This window comes from Pan paniscus, chromosome 13, assembly GCF_029289425.2.
Source record: "Pan paniscus chromosome 13, NHGRI_mPanPan1-v2.0_pri, whole genome shotgun sequence".
Classification (NCBI taxonomy): Eukaryota; Metazoa; Chordata; class Mammalia; order Primates; family Hominidae; genus Pan; species Pan paniscus.
The window spans coordinates 90180786-90199869 of NC_073262.2; the positions used below are offsets into that span (position 1 = coordinate 90180786).

The 19084-nt window shown below is 37.9% G+C and overlaps 1 protein-coding gene across 2 annotated transcripts in view; it reads right to left on the reverse strand.

Annotated features, from left to right (window-relative positions):
• Nucleotides 1-19084, reverse strand: part of TFPI (tissue factor pathway inhibitor) — a 90304-nt gene that overhangs the window by 51108 nt on the left and 20112 nt on the right. The window contains exon 2 of one of the 2 annotated variants that reach the window (XM_024927920.4): nt 14004-14125. The exons of the other annotated variant lie outside the window; for it this stretch is intronic. The gene's annotated coding sequence lies outside the window, so the exon portion shown is untranslated. The remainder of the gene's footprint in view (nt 1-14003; nt 14126-19084) is intronic. 2 annotated transcript variants of the gene reach the window in all.

Below are 19084 nucleotides of genomic sequence, written 5' to 3' on the forward strand. Positions count from 1 at the left end.
ACCCCACCACCTTGCTCCCCGTATCAGAGAGCCCAGTTAAACATAACTGTGTAGAGGTATTGGACTCAGTTTATTCTAGCAGGCCCAACCTCTGAGACCATCCTTGAACATCAGTAGACTGGTAGCTGCACGTGGACGGGAGCAGCTTCACCAACCCCTGCAAAGTGACTCTGAAGAAGATGACAAGCCCTGCTCCAGTCACACCCAGAAGCTGACTGGTCCACGCACAGCCGAAGCATGAGGAAACTCATCACGGGACTCGTTTTCCTTAAAATTTGGACTTGTACAGTAAGGACTTCAACTGACCTTTCCCAGACTGAGGACTGTTCCCAGTATATACGTCAAGTCACTGCGGTAGGACAAAAGGTTGCTACAGTTCTATTATTTTATGGTTATTATAAGTGTACCAGGACTCTAAAAGGAACTTGTTTGTATAATGCTATTCTATACAAGGTATATAGCCCTGGAAGTGACCAGCCTGATGTGTGCTATAACCCATCCTTTTTCCTAGTGCCCATAAAAACAGGCACACTTCTAGGCTTCCCAGTCTATGCTTCCCGAGAAAAGAGAAGCATAGCTATAGGCAGCTGGAAAGATGATGAGTGGCCCCCTGAAAAAAAATCATACAGTACTATGGGCCTGCCACTTAGGCACAAGACGGCTAGTGGGGATACCAAACCCCCATTTATATGCTCAACTGAATCATACAGTTACAAGCTGTCTTAGAAATAATAACTAATAAAACTGGTAGAGCTTTAACTGTTTTAGCCCAGCAAAAACCCAGATGAGAAATGCTATCTATCAAAATAGACTAGCCCTAGACTACTTGCTAGCAGCTGAAGGAGTAGTCTGTGGAAAATTTAACCTAAACAATTGCTGTTTGCACATAAATGATCAAGGGCAAGTAGTTGAAGACATAGTTAAAGATATGACAAAACTGGCACATGTGCCCTTGCAAGTGTGGCATGGATTTAATCCTGGGGCCATGGTTGGAAATGGTTTCCAGCACTAAAAGGATTTAAAACTCTTATAATAAAAATTATAATAGTAATAGGAACCTGCTTACTACTCCCTTGTTTGCTACCTGTACTCCTTCAAGTAATAAAAAACTTCATCACTACCTTAGTTCACCAAAATGCTTCAGCACAAGTGTACTATATGAATCACTATTGATCTGTCTTGCAAGAAGACATGGGTAGTGAGGATGAAAGTGAGAACTCCCACTAATGAGAGAGGTTCTCAAAGAGGGGGGGATAAGGGAGGAGACCACCTCTCATATTGTCTTATGCCCATTTCTGCCTCCAAAGAAGGAAGAAGTAAAAACTAAAAGGCAGAAATGAAATTCACCGGCAGACAGCCCAGTGCCACACCCTGAGCCTGGTAGTTAAAGATCCACCCCTGACCTAACGGGTTACGTTATCTATAGATTCCAGACATTGTATGGAAAAGCATTGTGAAAATCCCTTTCCTGTTCTGTTCCGTTCTGATTATCAGTGCACGCAGCCCCCAGTCACGTACCCCCTGCTTGCTCAATCCATCACGACCCTCTCACGCGGACCCCCTTAGAGTTGTAAACCCCTAAAAGGGACTGGAATTGCTCACTCCGGGAGCTCGGCTTTTGAGATGCAAGTCTGCTGAAGTTCCAGGCTGAATAAAGCTCCTTCCTTCTTTAACCTGGTGTCTGAGGAGTTTTGTCTGTGGCTCGTCCTGCTACACTACAAAAGTAAAATTGCCTTACTAAGTAATCTTTTATTGAGCACACGTTTTCTTCGCAGCACCAAGCACTTGTTTCTAACCTTAGTTATTTCTTATCTTCTGCTAGCTTTTGAATTTGTTTGCTCTTGCTTCTCTAGTTCTTTAAATTGTGGTATTAGGGTGTCAATTTTAGATCTTTCCTGCTTTCTCTTGTGGGCATTTAGTGCTATAAATTTCCCTCTAAACACTGCTTTAGCTGTGTCCCAGAGATTCTTGTATGTTGTGTCTTTGCTCTCATTGGTTTGAAATAACTTATTTATTTCTGCCTTAATTTTTATATTTACCCAGTAGTCATTTAGGAGAAGGTTGTTTAGTTTCCATGTAGTTGTGCAGTTTTGAGTTTCTTAATCCTGAGTTCTAATTTGATTGCACTGTGGTCAGACAAACTGTTTGTTATGATTTCCATTATTTTGCATTTGCTGAGGAGTGTTTTACATCCAATTATGTGGCTAATTTTAAAATAAGTGTGATGTGGTGCTGAGAAGAATGTATATTCTGTTGATTTGGGGTTGAGAGTTCTCTAGATGCCTATTAGATCCACTCAGTCCAGAGCTGAGTTCAAGTGCTAAATATCCATGTTAATTTTCTGTCTCATTGATCTGTCTAATATTGACAGTGGGGTGTTTAAGTCTCCTACTATTATTGTGTCGGAGTCTAAATCTCTTTGTAGGTCTCTAAGAACTTGATTTATGAATCTGGGTGCTCCTGTATTGGGTGCATATATATTAGGATAGTTAACTATTCTTGTTTCATTGATCCCTTTACCATTATATAACGCCTTTCTTTGGCTCTTTTGATCTTTGTTGGTTTAAAGCCTGTTTTATCAGAGACTGGGAATGCAACCCCTGCTTTGTTTTGGTTTCCATTTGCTTGGTCAATATTCCTCCATCCTTTTATTTTGAGCCTATGTGTGTCTTTGCACTTGACATGGGTCTCCTGAATAGAGCATACCAATGGGTCTTGACTCTGTATCCAATTTGCCAGTCTCTGTCTTTTAATTGGGGCATTTAGCCCATTTACATTTAAGGTTAATATTGCTATGTGTGAATTTGATCCTGTCATGATAATGCTAGCTGGTTATCTTGACTTTTAGTTGATGCAGTTTCTTCAGAGTGTTGTTGGTTTTTACAATTTGGTATGTTTTTGCAGTGGCTGATACCGATTGTTCCTTTCCATGTTTAGTGCTCCTAGAGGAGCTCTTTTAAGGCAGGCCTGGTGGTGACAAAATTTCTCAGCATTTGCTTCTCTGTAAAATATTTTATTTCTCTTTCCCTTATGAAGCTTAATTTAGCTGGATACGAAATTCTAGGTTGAAAATTCTTTTCTTTAAGAATGTAGAATATTGGCCCCACTTTCTTCTGGCTTGTAGAGTTTCTGCAGAGAGATCTGCTGTTAGTCTGATAGGCTTTGCTTTGTGGGTAACCCAACCTTTCCCTCTGGCTGCCCTTAACATTTTTTCCTTTATTTCAACTTTGGTGAATCTGACGATTATGTGTCTTTGGGTTGCTCTTCTTGAGGAGCATCATTGCGGTGTTCTCTGTATTTCCTGAATTTGAGTGTTGGCCTGTCTTGCTAGGTTGGGGAAGTTCTCCTGGATAATATCCCGAAGAGTGTTTTCCAGCTCCTTTCCATTCTCCCAGTCACTTTCAGGTACACCAATCAAATGTAGATTTGGTCTTTTCATATAGTCTCATGTTTCTTACAGGCTTTGTTCATTCTCCTTTTTCATTCTTTTTTCTCTAATCTTGTCTTCACACTTCATTTCATTAAGTCAGTCTTCTACCTCTGATATCCTTTTTTCTGCTAGATTGATTCAGCTATTGATACTTCTGTATGCTTCACGAAGTTCTCATGCTGTGTTTTTCAGCTCCATCAGGTCATTTATGTTCTTCTCTAAACTGGTTATTCTAGTTAGCAATTTCTATAATCTTTTTTTTAAGGTTTTTAGCTTCCTTGCATTGGGTTAGAACATGCTCCCTTAGCTTGGAGGAGTTTGTTATTATCCACCTTCTGAAGCCTACTTCTGTCAATTTATCAAACTCATTCTCCGTCCAGTTCTGTTCCCTTGCTGGCAAGGAGTGTGATCTGTTGGAGGAGAAATGTTCTGGTTTTGGGAATTTTCAGCCTTTTTGCACTGGTTTTTCCTCATCTGCATGGATTTACCTACCTTTGGTCTTTGATGTTGGTGACCTTCAGATGGGGTTTCTGTCTGGATGTCCTTTTCGTTGATGTTGATGCTATTCCTTTCTGTTCGTTAGTTTTCCTTCTGAAAGTCAGGCTCCTCTGCTGCAGTGCAGGTCTGCTGTAGTTTGCCTGAGGTCCACTCCAGACCCTGTTTGCCTGGGTATCACCAGCAGAGGCTGCAGAACAGCAAAGTTTGCTGCCTGTTACTTCCTCTGGAAGCTTCGTCCCAGAGGGCACCTGGCAGATGCCAGCTGGAATTGTCCTGTATGAGGTGTCCATCGGCCCCTGCTGGGAGTTGTCGCCCAGTCAGGAGACACAGGTGTCAGGGATCCACTTGAGGAGGCAGTCTATCTCTTACCAGAGCTCGAGTGGTGTGCTGGGAGATCCTCTGCTCTCTTCAGAGCTGGCAGGCAGGTACATTTAAGTCTGCTGAAGCTGAGCCCACAGCCTCCCCTTCCCCCAGGTGTTCTGTCCCAGGGAGATGGGAGTTTGATCTATAAGCCCCTGACTGGGGCTGCTGCCTTTTTTTCAGAGATGCCCTGCCTAGAGAGGAGGAATCTAGGGAGGCAGTCTGTTTACAGAGGCTTTGCTGAGCTGTTGTGGGCTTCGCCCAGTTGGAACTTCCCTGGGGCTTTGTTTACACTGTGAGGGGAAAACCGGCTACTCAAGCCTCAGTAATGGTGGACGCCCCTCCCCCTACCAAGCTAGTGCATCCCAGGGCGACTTCAGACTGCTATGCTAGCAGCAAGAATTTCAAGCCAATGAATGTTAGCTTGCTGGGCTCTGTAGGTGGTGGGATCCGTTGAGCTAGACCACTTGGCTCCCTGGCTTCAGCCCCCTTTCCAGGGGAGTGAACAGATCTGTCCACTGGCATTCCAGGCACCACTGGGGTATGAAAAAAACTCCTGCAGCTAACTTGGTGTCTGCACAAATGGCTGCCTGTTTTGTGCTTGAAACCCAGGGCCCTGGTGGGGTAGGCACCTGAGGAAATCTCCAGGTCTGTGGGTTGTGAAGACCATGGGAAAAGCATCGTATCTAGGCTAGAGTGCACCATTCCTCAGGGCACAGTTCCTCTTGGCTTCCCCTGGCTAGGGGAGGGAGTTCCCCAATCCCTGGCACTTCCCTGGTGAAACAATGCCCCACCCTGCTTTGGCTTGCCCTCTATGGGCTGCACCCCCTGTCTAACCAGTCCCGATGAGATGAGCCAGGTACCTCAGCTGGAAATGCAGAAATCACCCACCTTCTGCGTTGATCTCTGTGGGAGCTGTAGACTGGAGCTCTTCCTATTCGGCCATCTTGCCAGCCACCCGTACTGTACTTTGGAAGAAAGTCACTACATATAGCCAGCACTTTAAAAGAATGGAGAATTATGGTCCCTATCCTTAAGGTGAGAGTGTCTATATAAATTGTTCGGAATACTTTTGCACCAGATATTTGTCTCTCTGTATTAAATTATTTAATCCTTTATTTATATAAGTATGGACTCATGGATATATATTCTATACTTTGTGTTATAATTCACTATGACTTTACTTACATTGTTGCTCAAATGGTCTCCTGGCTTTGGCAAATTTGAGAGAGCATTCAGTTGGCTCCTGTACTTCTTTGAGATAGCTCCATCAATATGAGTTTTTAATTTTTTCTGAGTGCCTTACTTTTTGTCACTACTAGATGCCCCAGTCTCATATTGTATATTTTATGCCACTCTTATAATCACAGACATTTCTCCAAGAAGCCCTGATTCCTTCTACTAGAGATTGGTATTAGAAACCCAGATCTGGGCACTAGGCATGCTCATTGTTACTGGGATGTCATTTCTTTTAGGCCTTCTTTTTGGCAGATTAAAGGAATATATGTGTATATTCTATCCTATCTGTAAAGGTATACTATCTTTAAATACATCAATATGTTCTGTGACTGGCTTATTTTACTTAGTATACCATCCATGTTGTCACAAATAGCAGAATCTCCTATTTTAAGGCAGAATAATATTTCACTGTATATATGTATATACCACATTTCTTTATTCATTCATTTTTAAAAAGATACTTGAATTGTTTCCATATCTTGGTTATTGTGAGTAATACCTCAGTGAACATGGGAATACAGATATCTTTTCAAGACTCTGATTTTAATTCTTTTTTATATGTACCCAGAGGTAGAACTGCTGGGTTGTATGACAGTTTTATTTTTAATTTTTGAGAAACCTTCATATTAATACCCATAGCTACTCTACCATTTTACATCCCCGCCAACAATTTGCCAGCATTTCAATTTCTTTTTTTTGAGACAGAGTCTCACTCTGTCACCCATGGTAGAGGGCAAAGGTGCAGTCTCACTGCAACCTCCACCTCCCGGGTTCAAGTGATTCTTCTGCCTCAGCATCCCGAGTAGCTGGGATTACAGGCGCCTGCCACCATGCCTGGCTAATTTTTGTATTTTTAGTAGAGACAGGGTTTCACCATGTTGGCCAGGCTGGTCTCCAACTGCGGACCTCATGATCCACCTGCCTCTGCCTTCCAAAGTGCTGGGATTACAAGCGTGAGCCACTGCACCAGGCCCGGCATTCCAATTTCCACACATCCTTGCCAACATGTTACATTTCGAGTTTTTAGAAAAATAGCCATTTTAACAGGCATAAACTGATATCTCATTATTATTTGATTTTCATTTCCTTGGTAAATAATGCTGCTGAGCATCTTTATATATCTTATTTGTACGTCTTCTTCGGAGAAAAATGTGTTTAACTCCTTTGCCCATTTTTAAAAAATTTCTGCTATTGAGTTGAAGGAGTTCCTTATATATCTTGGAAATTATCAGATATATGACTTGAAAATATGTTCTCTCATTTCAGTTTGTCTTTTTATTCTGTTGATTGTTTCTTTTGCCACACAGAGCTTTTTAATTTGATGTAATCTTGTCTATTTTTGCTTTTGTTGCTTGTACTTTTGGTCTCATATTCAAAAAATCATTGCCAAGACCAATGTCAAGATTTTCCGCTATGTTTTTGTCTAGAAGTTTTACATTTTCAGGTAGTAACTATAATAGTTAAACTGATAGAAGAAGAGAATACAATAGTGGTTGCTAGGGCCTGGAGAGTGGGGAAAATAGAGTGCTTGTTGTTCAATGGGTACAAAGTTTTAGTTATGCTAGAATAGTAAATTCTAGAGATCTGCTGTACAACATATTGTTTATTGTTAACAACATGGTATTTTGTGTTTCAAAATTTCTTAAGAGGGCAGATCTATTTTGTCTTCCTATCACAAAACAAACAGAAAACGAAAACAAAATAAAAAGGCGGGGCGTGGTGGCTCATACCTGTAATCCCAGCACTTTGGGAGGCCTCGGAGGTGGGTGGATCACGAGGGCAGGAGATCAAGACCATCCTGGCTAACATGGTGAAACCCCGTCTCTACTAAAAATACAAAAAAAAAAAAAACCCCAGGCACGGTGGTGGGCGCCTGTAGTCCCAACTACTCGGGAGGCTGAGGCAGGAGAATGGCGTGAACCCGGGAGGTGGAGATTGCAGTGAGCCGAGATCGTGCCCCTGCACTCCAGCCTGGGTGACAGAGCGAGACTCTGTCTCAAAATAAATAAATAAATAAATAAATAAATAAATAATAAAAAACAGAGACACAACAAAACTTTGGAAGGTGTTGAATATGTCTATTATTTTGATTGTGTTGATGGGTATTTATTTGCATATGTACAAACTCATCAAATTTTACATAACAAAAAATGTGCATGTTTCACTGAGATACAATCACTATACAAGGAACTGCACATATTACTGTCTAAAATTTGATGAGTTTGTGCAGTTTTTTAATAGTGATTATATCTCAATGAAGTTGTTTAAAAACTTCAGTGAAATAAATAAATACATAAATAAATAAGGAACCAACTTTGTTTAAGTGAAACATGAGTTCTTATGCATGTGTTCAACACATGAATTATTTTAGCCCTTGAAACTCAACTATCACTATCCACCAACTCTTTAATTAATTGTTCAATTAAAATATACATGTATAGCAATAGGAATATTGTTAACCCATATGTCCATGGAATACAGCTTTATTAACTAGAGGGCAGTGTCTGTGTGCAGTTCCTTTTACCTTTAGACTTACAGGCTCCACTTATTTTCAATGTTATTTAGTTCAGCCCTCCTCCACCCCCACACTCCTTCAGTCAGGTTGCCTTACACATTCATAGCAGAGTGAGATTTTCTTGTCACAGTCTGCATTCCTTCCAAATTCCTGACCTTTTAATTTATATTTTTTAAATTGTATAAATTAAGGTTCACTCTTTGTGCTGTAGCTGTCTATGGGTTTCAACAATTGCATAGTGACACATATCCACAGAATAGTTGTAGTATCATACAGAATATTTTCCTCTAAAAATTCTCTGTGCTTCATCCATTCATCCTCTCCTTCTCTCCTCTATTCCCTTTGAAGTTACTGATCTTTTTACTGTATCTATAGTTTTTTAAGTAATTCAATCATTCACAATTTTGTACAAATATTATTACAGTCAATTTTAGAACATTTTCATTCCCCCATAAGGAAATTCTCCACCCTTTAGGCTTCACCCTCTTCCCTTAAAGTTCTCCATCTCTACATTAGTAGGAAACAATTATTTGGCTTCTGTCTCTATGTATTGCCAATACTGAAAGCTTTAGTTAAATGGAATAATATAATATGTGGCCTACTATGTCTGGCTTCTTTCACTTAGCATACTGTTTTCAGGCTCCATTCATGCTGTAGCATATATGATTGCTTTCTTTTTATTGCTGAAAATATTTTATAGTATAAATATACCAAAATTTATTTATTCATTCATCAGTTAATGAAAATTTGTGCTGTTTCTACTTTTTGCTTATTATGAATAATGCTGCTATGAACATTTGTATACAAGTTTTGGTGTGAACATAGGTTTGCATTTCTCTTGGGTATATAACTAGGGGTAAAATTCTTGAATCACATGGCAATTCTATGTTTAACCATTTGAGGAATTTCCAGACTGCTTTCCAAAGTAGCTGCACCATTTTCCTTTCATACCAGTAATGTCTTCCTTTCTTTTTTGAATGACACTCATCACCATTTATATATTTATGTGCATTTATATATTTATGTGTGCTGTCTCCACCACTAAAATGTTTTCTATTCTTAGCACAGGCACTTTACATAGGATTCACAACTCTGTGTTCAATACCCCAAACAATGACTGATACAAGTAATACTTGATGAATAATTAATAAATTAGAATAAACTTTGTGCGTTAAAATTAGGCTGCAGTACAGATCTTTGGATATATGCATGGTGTTTTATTACTACCAATTCCACCAAAAAATAAAGAGATCAGAAACAAGTATTGTGAAATGGTGCCATAAATATTTTTAAAATTGTGTCTTGTATTGCTTTTCATTTTTTAAAGGTATGAAATACTTCAATTAAAATTGTTTTAAAGAATCTGTAATGAAAATGAAACAAATGACATAGATTTAACATTTTTTAAATTTTGCTGAAATGATAGGTATTTTTCAAGTCAAAGAAAACAGATAAGAATGATTGCTGAAATTCCAGCAAAAGAGAAATGTGAGTCTGTGGGAAAGATGACTAAAGAAAGGTGGGCTTAGAAAAGAGATAATTAGGTAGAAGAAATGCATAATTTGCTATTTTACTCTTTCTTTATAATATTAATATTTATGAGAGAATATGTGAAAGAGAGGTCAATGTTCTGTATTGAATCTACTAAGAGAGGACCCAAGAAAGGAAAGGAAAGAAAAAAGGAAGACCTTTGATACTTTCACTTTTTATGAACTCTTCTATGAACTTCATATGAACTATAATCCCCCTAATAGTCCTAACCTATAAGAAGTATGATGTGCATCTTAAGAAAACTGAGGTTCATAAAGGGAATATAACCTTCCAAGTAGCATAAAACAGAGTAATATTTGCACTCATAACTCTGTAAGTCCAGAATTCATGGACACTTCACCATACAAAGCTGACTTCCCAATAATTACTTTGTCTCCAGCATCATCTGGAAAGCATTCTGCCTCCAGTTGTCTTCATAATTATTCTGGTTTGCTTGGCAAGTAGCTCCTTTCTTTCTCCCTTCCTCCCTTCCTTTTTTTCTCCTTCCTCCCTCTTTCCCTCTCTCTTTCTCAGCTCTTCCTTTCTTTTTTAAGTTCGTTTAGTGGTTAAGAAGAGGGGGTTTGTAGTAAGACTGTTTTAGGGGCTGAATTGTGTCCCCTTTCAAATTTATATGTTAAAGTTTTAACTCCCAGTACTTCAGAATTCAACTGTATTTGAAAACAAGGCCTCTAAAGAGGTTACTAAGAATAAATGATGTCATTGTTGTTGAGTCCTAATCCAATATGACTGGTATCCTTATAAAAACAGGAGATTAGGACACATAGAGGAAAGACTGAACATCTATAAATCAAGGACAGAAGGCTCAGAAGAAACCAATCTTACTGATCACCTTGATCTCAAACTTATAGCCTCCAGGACCATGAGGAAATAACAAACTATTCATTTTTAGCACTTTGTTATGGCAGCCCTAGCCAACGAAAACAGACTATAAAGCTTCAAATATCAGTTCCGTAACTTACTAATTATATGAATTTGATACTATATTTACTTCCTATTTGTCTCTATTTACTTATCTATAAAATGAGTATTTTACTAGAACCTACTACATAGTATTATGAGGATTAAATATAAAAGAATTAGAGTAGTGACTAGCTTGATAATGTTAGCTATTATAATTTTTATAAGTAATCCTTGAAAACCTCTTGGGTACACTGTAGAAACAGAAGCTCAGTATTTATAGATCTTATTCTGCATTGAGAATGTCATCTCAGACTTTTTGAAGGTCTAAAAATATAACTGAAAAATAGCACTGATTTGGAAAGAGTTTAGGATCAAACCGAGAGACATTTTTGTTTGAATTTGGTTAAGCATGGGAGCTTAGATTTGAAAGACTACAAGTGGTAAGGTGAAGCAGTACAGGTCTCAATGTAAAAGGCATGTTCTAAAGATTCAGATCCATTGGAGCTAAAATATTTTGGCAATTTGGCTTTGGTGGCCAGAAGAAAAAACCTCGAAAGGAATAGCAACAGATATTGACAAAAATGAAATTTATGGGATGAAAAAAAAGAGCAAGAAGCTCACATAGAATTAAAGAGAGTAATAGGATTAAATCATAACATTAAATTTCCAGTTCATTATTTTGGGAAAAGCATGATACAACTAGCAGGCAGTTATTGATCTGTTTTATCATTAGTTTTGGGGTATACACATTATTTTATCATCTTTAAGTGAATCTAGAAAAAAATTTATGGTGCTAACATGTATACTAAAAGCATGGTACTTATCTAAAGTTTCTAGTTCAGATTTTTCTCTTTATTACATATTGTTGAATTTTTTTCTTTTTTAAATTTTTACTATTAATCTCTAAGCTCAATGAGTACTTTGCCATGTCTAAAAGAAGGAAATTTCATTTTAGCTGCTGATTTATGGTGTACCAGTGGAAGACAGGAGAGACAAAACCTGACAACCAGAAAAGAAAAAAAAATAAATTGAAGAATCTTTCTAATTTTCTGCTCAGCAGTGGCTAATGTTGTTGTCCTCTTGTTGATTACTTCCATCCACTCAATTTGGCTGATCTCCAGGGGGCCTACCCTTCTGTCCACTAAAACCTGGCAGCCTGTTTTTTGTTTTGTTTTGTTTTGTTTTATCTTTAACTGATGTGCTTTCATTTTGTTTTATTTTATTTTGATTGTTTTTCATTTTGGGTGAGTTTACAGCACACTAATACCAAAGAAAATGAATAAAGAAAACATTAGAATAAAACTATGTTGGAGGAGAAGGGGAACAACAAACTCTACAGGAATTCTGATAGCTTTCTATTTCCTTTTTTTGAAGTTTACTTTTTGTAAGTAGTATTCTCAATTGTAAATCCACAAAATATTGAGAATAACTAGGATCTGCAAATGGATTTTTGTTAATAAACATTCTTTACTAGATTTCCAACTGTATTTCCCCAATGGAGAACTTGCATAATCTCAGGGAGAGGTTTGAGAGCCAGATTTTTCTCAGGAAAAGAGTATTTCCTGAATAAATACATTGTGGGAATGCAAATGTTTGAGCAGTTTCCCAGGGGAGGTTTAAGGCTGTGTGACTGCACATTTGCCACGTACCAAATTCTAACAAGTCGGCACAGAGCCTGCTTTATCTCTTTATTAATGTCGCTGTTGGGTCCCACATTTTTGGGATGTCGAGTCATCACTATAAAGATTATTTTGGCATTAAGGTTCTTTATATATGACATAAAATTAAAAAGATAAAATTTTGTAAATTTGGCTGTATGCTGAATATATACCACATTTATTTAAAGCAATAATATTAGAAGTGCAAAGATGTATCATTATAAAACATCATTTTTTATAATGATTTACTATTTTCACAGTGGTTTCTTATCTGTTAGACTACATATTGACAATAATACTGTGCAAGTATGTTGAATAGTGCTATGCAGGTACGTTGAATTTATCTTAGAGCTACATAATATATTTTTCAGCATTATATGACTAGATGGCTAGTAAGTGACAAAGGCAGAACTAGAACCTGGACTACATTATCCCAGAACATCCTGAAAAATAAACAAAATATATGAAATAGAGGCCAAAGCCCAACCCAGGAAAATATAATAAATAAATATATTAATTAAATTTGTCTATATTTATTTTTGATTCAGTGAGTTGCCTAAATGTTTTCTATTTCTAAATTAAAATCTAAATTTCATTTATATTTATTATCATAAAGTACTTCTACATCACTCTATCCACATATATAGGAATCTGGGTTTCAGCCCAAACCCTAATTAACCTCATCAGAGAAGGGCATAGGTCATAAAGCTTAGAAACCTGGAGAATTGCCTCTCACACCTGGGAATAGGGCAAAGAAGTTCACCCAACAGTCAAACCCTGAATGAATGGATTAGTACAAGCCTAAACAAGAGAATGTCTAAAGAGATACTTGAAAATCTGTTAAGTATTATATTTATTTTCCCTTCAAACTTGAAAGGAAATACAAAGCATTTATATACCAGTTTTTTTAAAAAAAAAGTCTTGGCTAAAGAGTTGAAAAGAGCAAACCCTGTTTTATTTCAGCCTCCTTTCAAACATGTCATTATGGTCAATTCAAATTATCTGGGATGAATTGTTATATGAAGATTAAGTCTGTTTAGATTTGCTCTGTAGATGCCATTTTATTACTATAGGAATGTTAAATTACAGTTTGTCCTTCTAATTATAACAATCATAATGTAAATAGCAGTTTCCATTGTTGAATCTTTATTATTATTGCTTTTCTCATTTGTATCTCATACTCACCTTAAAAGAACATTATCTTATGCTCATTTTATAAAGGTAAGAAACAATGGTTCAAAATAACAAGTAAATTGTCCAAAAAACAGCAGTGTAACTATATTTGACCCTGAAGCAAATGCCTTTAATCACTGCTCTATGCTGTCAGATTTTTTTAAGATAGTGTTGGTAAAAAAAAAAAAAATTAGTAAAAATCATATTTAACACTGATGTATAGATTGAGTAGTGTGACTCCTTTTTATAAAAATGGTAAGAATTTGAAAAAGGCAGTAAAGATTTGATACAGGCAGTCACCATCTTATAATGGAGTCATTCCAAACTATGTTGGTAGGACCAGTTTTTTGGAACACTGAACATACAATATTATAAATGAAATTTATGTTGATAGTTAACTGGTAAAAACAAACGAACACCAATAAAAAAGCCTCAATGCATGAGGATGAACTAGTCCAGATTTGAAGTTTGGTAAGAATGCTGTATCAGACCCAGTTCAAGGTGGCTTTTATTTGCTATCACTTCCAAACAGCCAATAAGTCTTAGAATGGATCTTCACCAGGTAAGAATACAATTGATTCTGTGAGTGAAGCTCTCGGGAGCTCTCTCAGTCTATTAGGGTTGCTGTAACAAAATATCACAGACTGTGTGGCTTAAACAACAGAAATTTGTGTCTCACAGTTCTGGAGGCTAGAAAATCCAAGATCAAGGTGCTGGTCCAATCATTCCTGGTGAGGGCTCTCTCTTGGCTTGCCAGTGGTGGCTGCTTTCTCCCTATGTCCTCACATGGCCTTTCCTGTCCTGTGTGCACATGGAGAGAAAGAAAGATATCTTTTCTCTAAGGCCTTCTTTAAGGCCATCAATCCTATTGAATTAGGATTGAACATTTATTATCTCATTTACGTTAATTACCCCCTAAAACCTTACCTTCAAATACAGTCACATTGGGGGTTAGGTATCCAACATTTTGGGGAAACACAACTCAGAGCAGGAACATTCCTAGTGTTTCAAGAAAGTGTCTCTAACTTGGTTGCAAGTTTGTCTTGGAAGTGGGGGTCACTGCCTTTCTATCAGTAGGCTGGAGCTGAAGATACATCAGCCCTAGAGTGCACTTTCTAATGTGCAATTCAATTCTTTCCTTTCCACATAGCTATAGACTTTGATTCTCTGTTTCTTGTGGCATTACTAACCTTTAGGCAGGACTGGTCATATCAGTCACATTTCTATTGAAAATATAGCAATAGCCAACTTCTTATGTTGTACATTTTATGATAATTTGCCCAAACTATGGTGTTTGTTTATTCGTTTGTTTTTGGTTGTTCCTTAAGAGTGAAGAACTGGTCTGGGAAAGTGACTGTTTTCTAGAAGTGTTCTCCAATGAGAAAGTGTATTTTTTGCTCACAATAAGCAGGAAAGATTTGGCAGGGAAAACAGATCCTCACCGTCGAATTCCTTCTCTACCCTTATTTCTCAACTGTAATTGCAAATCACATGTAAGAGAGCAGAAGGCACTGCCCTGGAGGTCAATTCTTGTAACCTGAAATTGAGTAATATATTTGTTTTCTGATTCAGTTAGTTGTGCAGACTAACTATGAAAGTACCCAGAAGGCTTGTTTTGAAATTGGAGATCTTTTTCAAAATTGTGCATAATAAAATTCGCATACTAAACATTCTAAGGGCCCTAATCTAAATATGTAATATTTACCACAAGATTTTAGGAAAATGATCAGTTATTATCACGAATATGAAAAAAGGTGGAAAGACATTCCCAGTGGCAGCAGAGAGAAAACCTGGTAAATCCTACCCATATTGTCAACATTATCTCTTCACTTTTGGCATCGTCCCCTGACTTAATCACATGAATGGAATGGAAGTATTGCTTCTATATAAAATCTCTACTCAAGTGGTGTCTTTCAGAGCGTAAAATAACTTGATGGTTACGTTCTCTTCCTTCCTATGCTTTTTAAATCACTATACCTCTTCCTGTGTTACACATTATATATTTATTTGCTTACTCTGTCTTTTCTCTCAAATGTAAGCTCTTTAAATATGGGAATCATGTTTGTTCTTTCTGGTACCCTCTGGAACTCAATGGATATTTGTGAAATAAATCTTTTATGAATTAAAAATTCAGTAAAAATTGTTTTATTTTGTATTTTTTTTTTACAGAAAGTAAAAGGTCCCTGGAGAAATTTAAAACAAATATATAAGGTAAAATTATTTTAAATGGTATGAATAAAAGTGAATATAATGGGTAATGGGCCTCGAGTATAAACTAATCCTTTATTAGGGAAGACAATTATGACTTAACTAATCATTTTTCCTTTCTTCCACCTTTGTTTCTCACAAAACCTGTCCATATTGTGTACTCATAAAATGTATTCTCAAAACTTCTATTAAATGGACAGTAATGGAGTCACAGTAGCATCCGGCCACAACTGACTTGCCAAGGAGTCAATACCTTTACAGACTCAGGCTAACTACTGTCTGTAGAAAGCTGTGTGGTATAGAGTTCTGCAGAGGGCCAATACTAGAGAGGCTGCTGCAGTAAACTTAGTTGTTTATATTTTAGTTTCTGGCTTAGCTCATGACTGTAGAGTCTCTAATATGCTCTATATTCTACCAAAGAATTCCAAATTGTGCTTTCAAGGTCTTATTATATAAGATGTTTATTGTGTCTGAATGAATTCAGTCCGACAATGAATCGTTAAAATGTGATGTATTTTATCAGCACCTTATTGATGTAATAATTCGTTTCTTTTTACAGTTATTACAAGTGTCAATAACAGAAAAATATTCACAGAAATTTTTCTGTTTTTTTGCAACCATTTGATCATAAATAAATTTTCATATCAATTTTTCTATTTAAAAATATCGATAGCATATTCCTCTTTTCATATGATTTATATGATCATGATAATCGTACAAGTTCTATGTCAACCAAAAATTTTATTTTTCCTCATCTCTGCAATGGGAAAAATTAAAAAAGGTTTACCAATGCAGTCACCTAGAAATTGACCATTTTATGTTCGATGCCATTTACAAAAATAGTTTATTTTTCATGTAAGTGATACATTGACATGTCTAAAGACAGCATTCTATTTGATATTATTAAAATTGTATTCATTATAGTTAAATAAAATTTTGCTATGACCTTTTATAATACACTTAAATACTTTCTTCCAAAGGTAGAAAGGATTGAGAGAATGAAGATTTCTTACCAACTGCTTTTATTTAAAATTTTTTTTCAAAATTGGAGTATTCTATTTATTTTTAGCTACATATTTAACTAACTGTTCTATTCTTTTAGTTTTTAAAATATTAAACTGTCTTTTTACATTGGAAAAGTAATACATGTATATTTTTCCAAATCATAAAACATAAAGCAGAATAAAGAAAATACAGAATAACCATCAATCTACCTATTCAGAAGCAACCTCTGGTTGTATATGATTTCTTATGCATGTTAATATGTATAAGTGTGTGTATATGTGTGATTATATTTATATGAGCTTATGTGAATGATCATTGCACATATATTGTTTGGTAACCTCCTTTGTCATTGAATGAGATAATATTGATAACTTTGAGTTGCAGGCAAGATGGCTGAATAGAAACAGCTCTGGTCTGCAGCTTCCAGTGAGATCAATGCAGAAGGCGCGCGATTTCTGCATTTGCAACTGAGGTACCCAGCTCATCTCACTGGGACTGGTTAGACAGTGGGTGTAGCCCATGGAGAGCAAGCCGAAGCAGGGTGCTGCGTTGCCTCACCTGGGAAGCACAAGGGGTCAGGGAACTCCCTCCCCTAGCCAAGGGAAGCCTTGAGGGGCTGTGCCATGAAGAACAGTGCATTCTGGCCCAGATACAATGCTTTCCCCATGGTGTTTGCAACCCGCAGACCAGGAGATTCCATCGCGTGCTTACGCCATTGAGGCCCTGGGTTTCAAGAAAAAAATTGGACAGCCTCTGGGCAGTCACCTACCAAGCTGCGGGAGTTTTTTTTTTCTTACCCCAGTGGTGTCTGGAATGCCAGTGAGACAGAACCGTCATCCCCTGGAAAGGGGGCTTAAGCCAGGGAGGCAAGTGGTCTAGCTGAGTGGATCTCAGCCCCATGGAGCCCAGCAAGCTAAGATCCACTGGTTTGAAATTCTTGCTCCTAGCACAGCAGTCTTAAGTCGACCGGGATACTCCAGCTTTGTCAGGGGAGGGGCATCCGCCATTACAGAGGCTTGAGTAGCCGGTTTTCCCCTCACAGTGTAAACAAAGCCCCAGGGAAGTTCTAACTGGGCGGAGCCCAGCACAGCTCCTCAAACCCACTGTAGCCAGACTGCCTCTCTAGATTCTTCCTCTCTGGGCAGGGCATCTCAGAAAGAAAAACAGCAGCCCCAGTCAGGGGCTTATAGATCAAACTCCCATCTCCCTGGGACAGAGCACCTGGGGAAGGGGTGGATGTGGGCGCAGCTTCAGCAGACTTACACATTCGTGCCTGCCAGCTATGGAGCGAGCAGCAGATATCCCAGCACAGTGTTCGAGCTCTGCTAATAGACAGACTGCCTCTTCAAGTGGGTTCCTGACCCCCGTGCCTCCTGACTGGGAGACACCTCCCAGCAAAGGTCAACAGACACCTCATACAGGAGAGCTCCAGCTGGCATATGGTGGGTTCCCCTCTGGGATGAGGCTTCCAGAGGAAGGAATAGCAGTAATCTTAGCTGTTCTACAGCCTCCACTGGTGATACCCAGGCAAACAGGGTCTGGAGTGGACCTCAAGCAAACTCCAGCAGACCTGCAGCAGAGGGACCTGACTGTTAAAAGGAAAACTAACAAACAGAAAGGAATAGTATTAACATCAACAAAGAGGACATCCACACAGAAACCCCATACAAACGTCACCAACATCAAAGACCAAAGGTACATAAATCCAGAAAGATGAGGAAAAACCAGCACAAAAAGGCTGGAAATTCCAAAAACCAGAACATCTCTTCTCCTCCAAAGGATCACAACTCCTTGCCAGCAAGGGAACAAAACTTGATGAAGAATGAGTTTGATGAATTGACAGAAGTGGCTTCAAAAGGTGGGTAATAACAAACTCCTCCAAGCTAAGGGAGCATGTTCTAACCCAATGCAAGGAAGCGAAGAACCTTGAAAAAAGTATGGAGAAATTGCTAACTAGAATAACCAGTTTAGAGAAGAACATAAATGACCTGATGGAGCTGAAAAACACAGCATGAGAACTTCGTGAAGCATACACAAGTATCAATAGCTGAATCAATCTAGCAGAAGAAAGGATATCAGAGATTGAAGATCAACTTAAAGAAATAAAGCATGAAGACAAGATTAGAGAAAAAAAAGAATGAAAAGGAATGAAGAAAGCCTCCAAGAAATATGAGACTATATGAAAAGACCAAACCCACATTTGATTGGTGTACTTGAAAGTGACAGGGAGAATGGAAAGAAGTTGGAGAACACTCTTCAGGATATTATCCAGGAGAACTTCCCCAACCTAGCAAGACAGGCCAACATTCAAATTCAGGAAATACAGAGAACACCACAAAGATACTCCTCAAGAAAAGCAACCCAAAAACACATAATCATCAGATTCAACAAGGTTGAAATGAAGGAAAAAATGTTAAGGGCAGCCAGAGAGAAATGTTGGGTTTCCCATAAAGGGAAGCCCATCAGATTAACAGTGGATCTCTCTGCAGAAACTTTACAAGCCAGAAGAGAGTGGGGGCCAATATTCCACATTCTTAAAGAAAATAA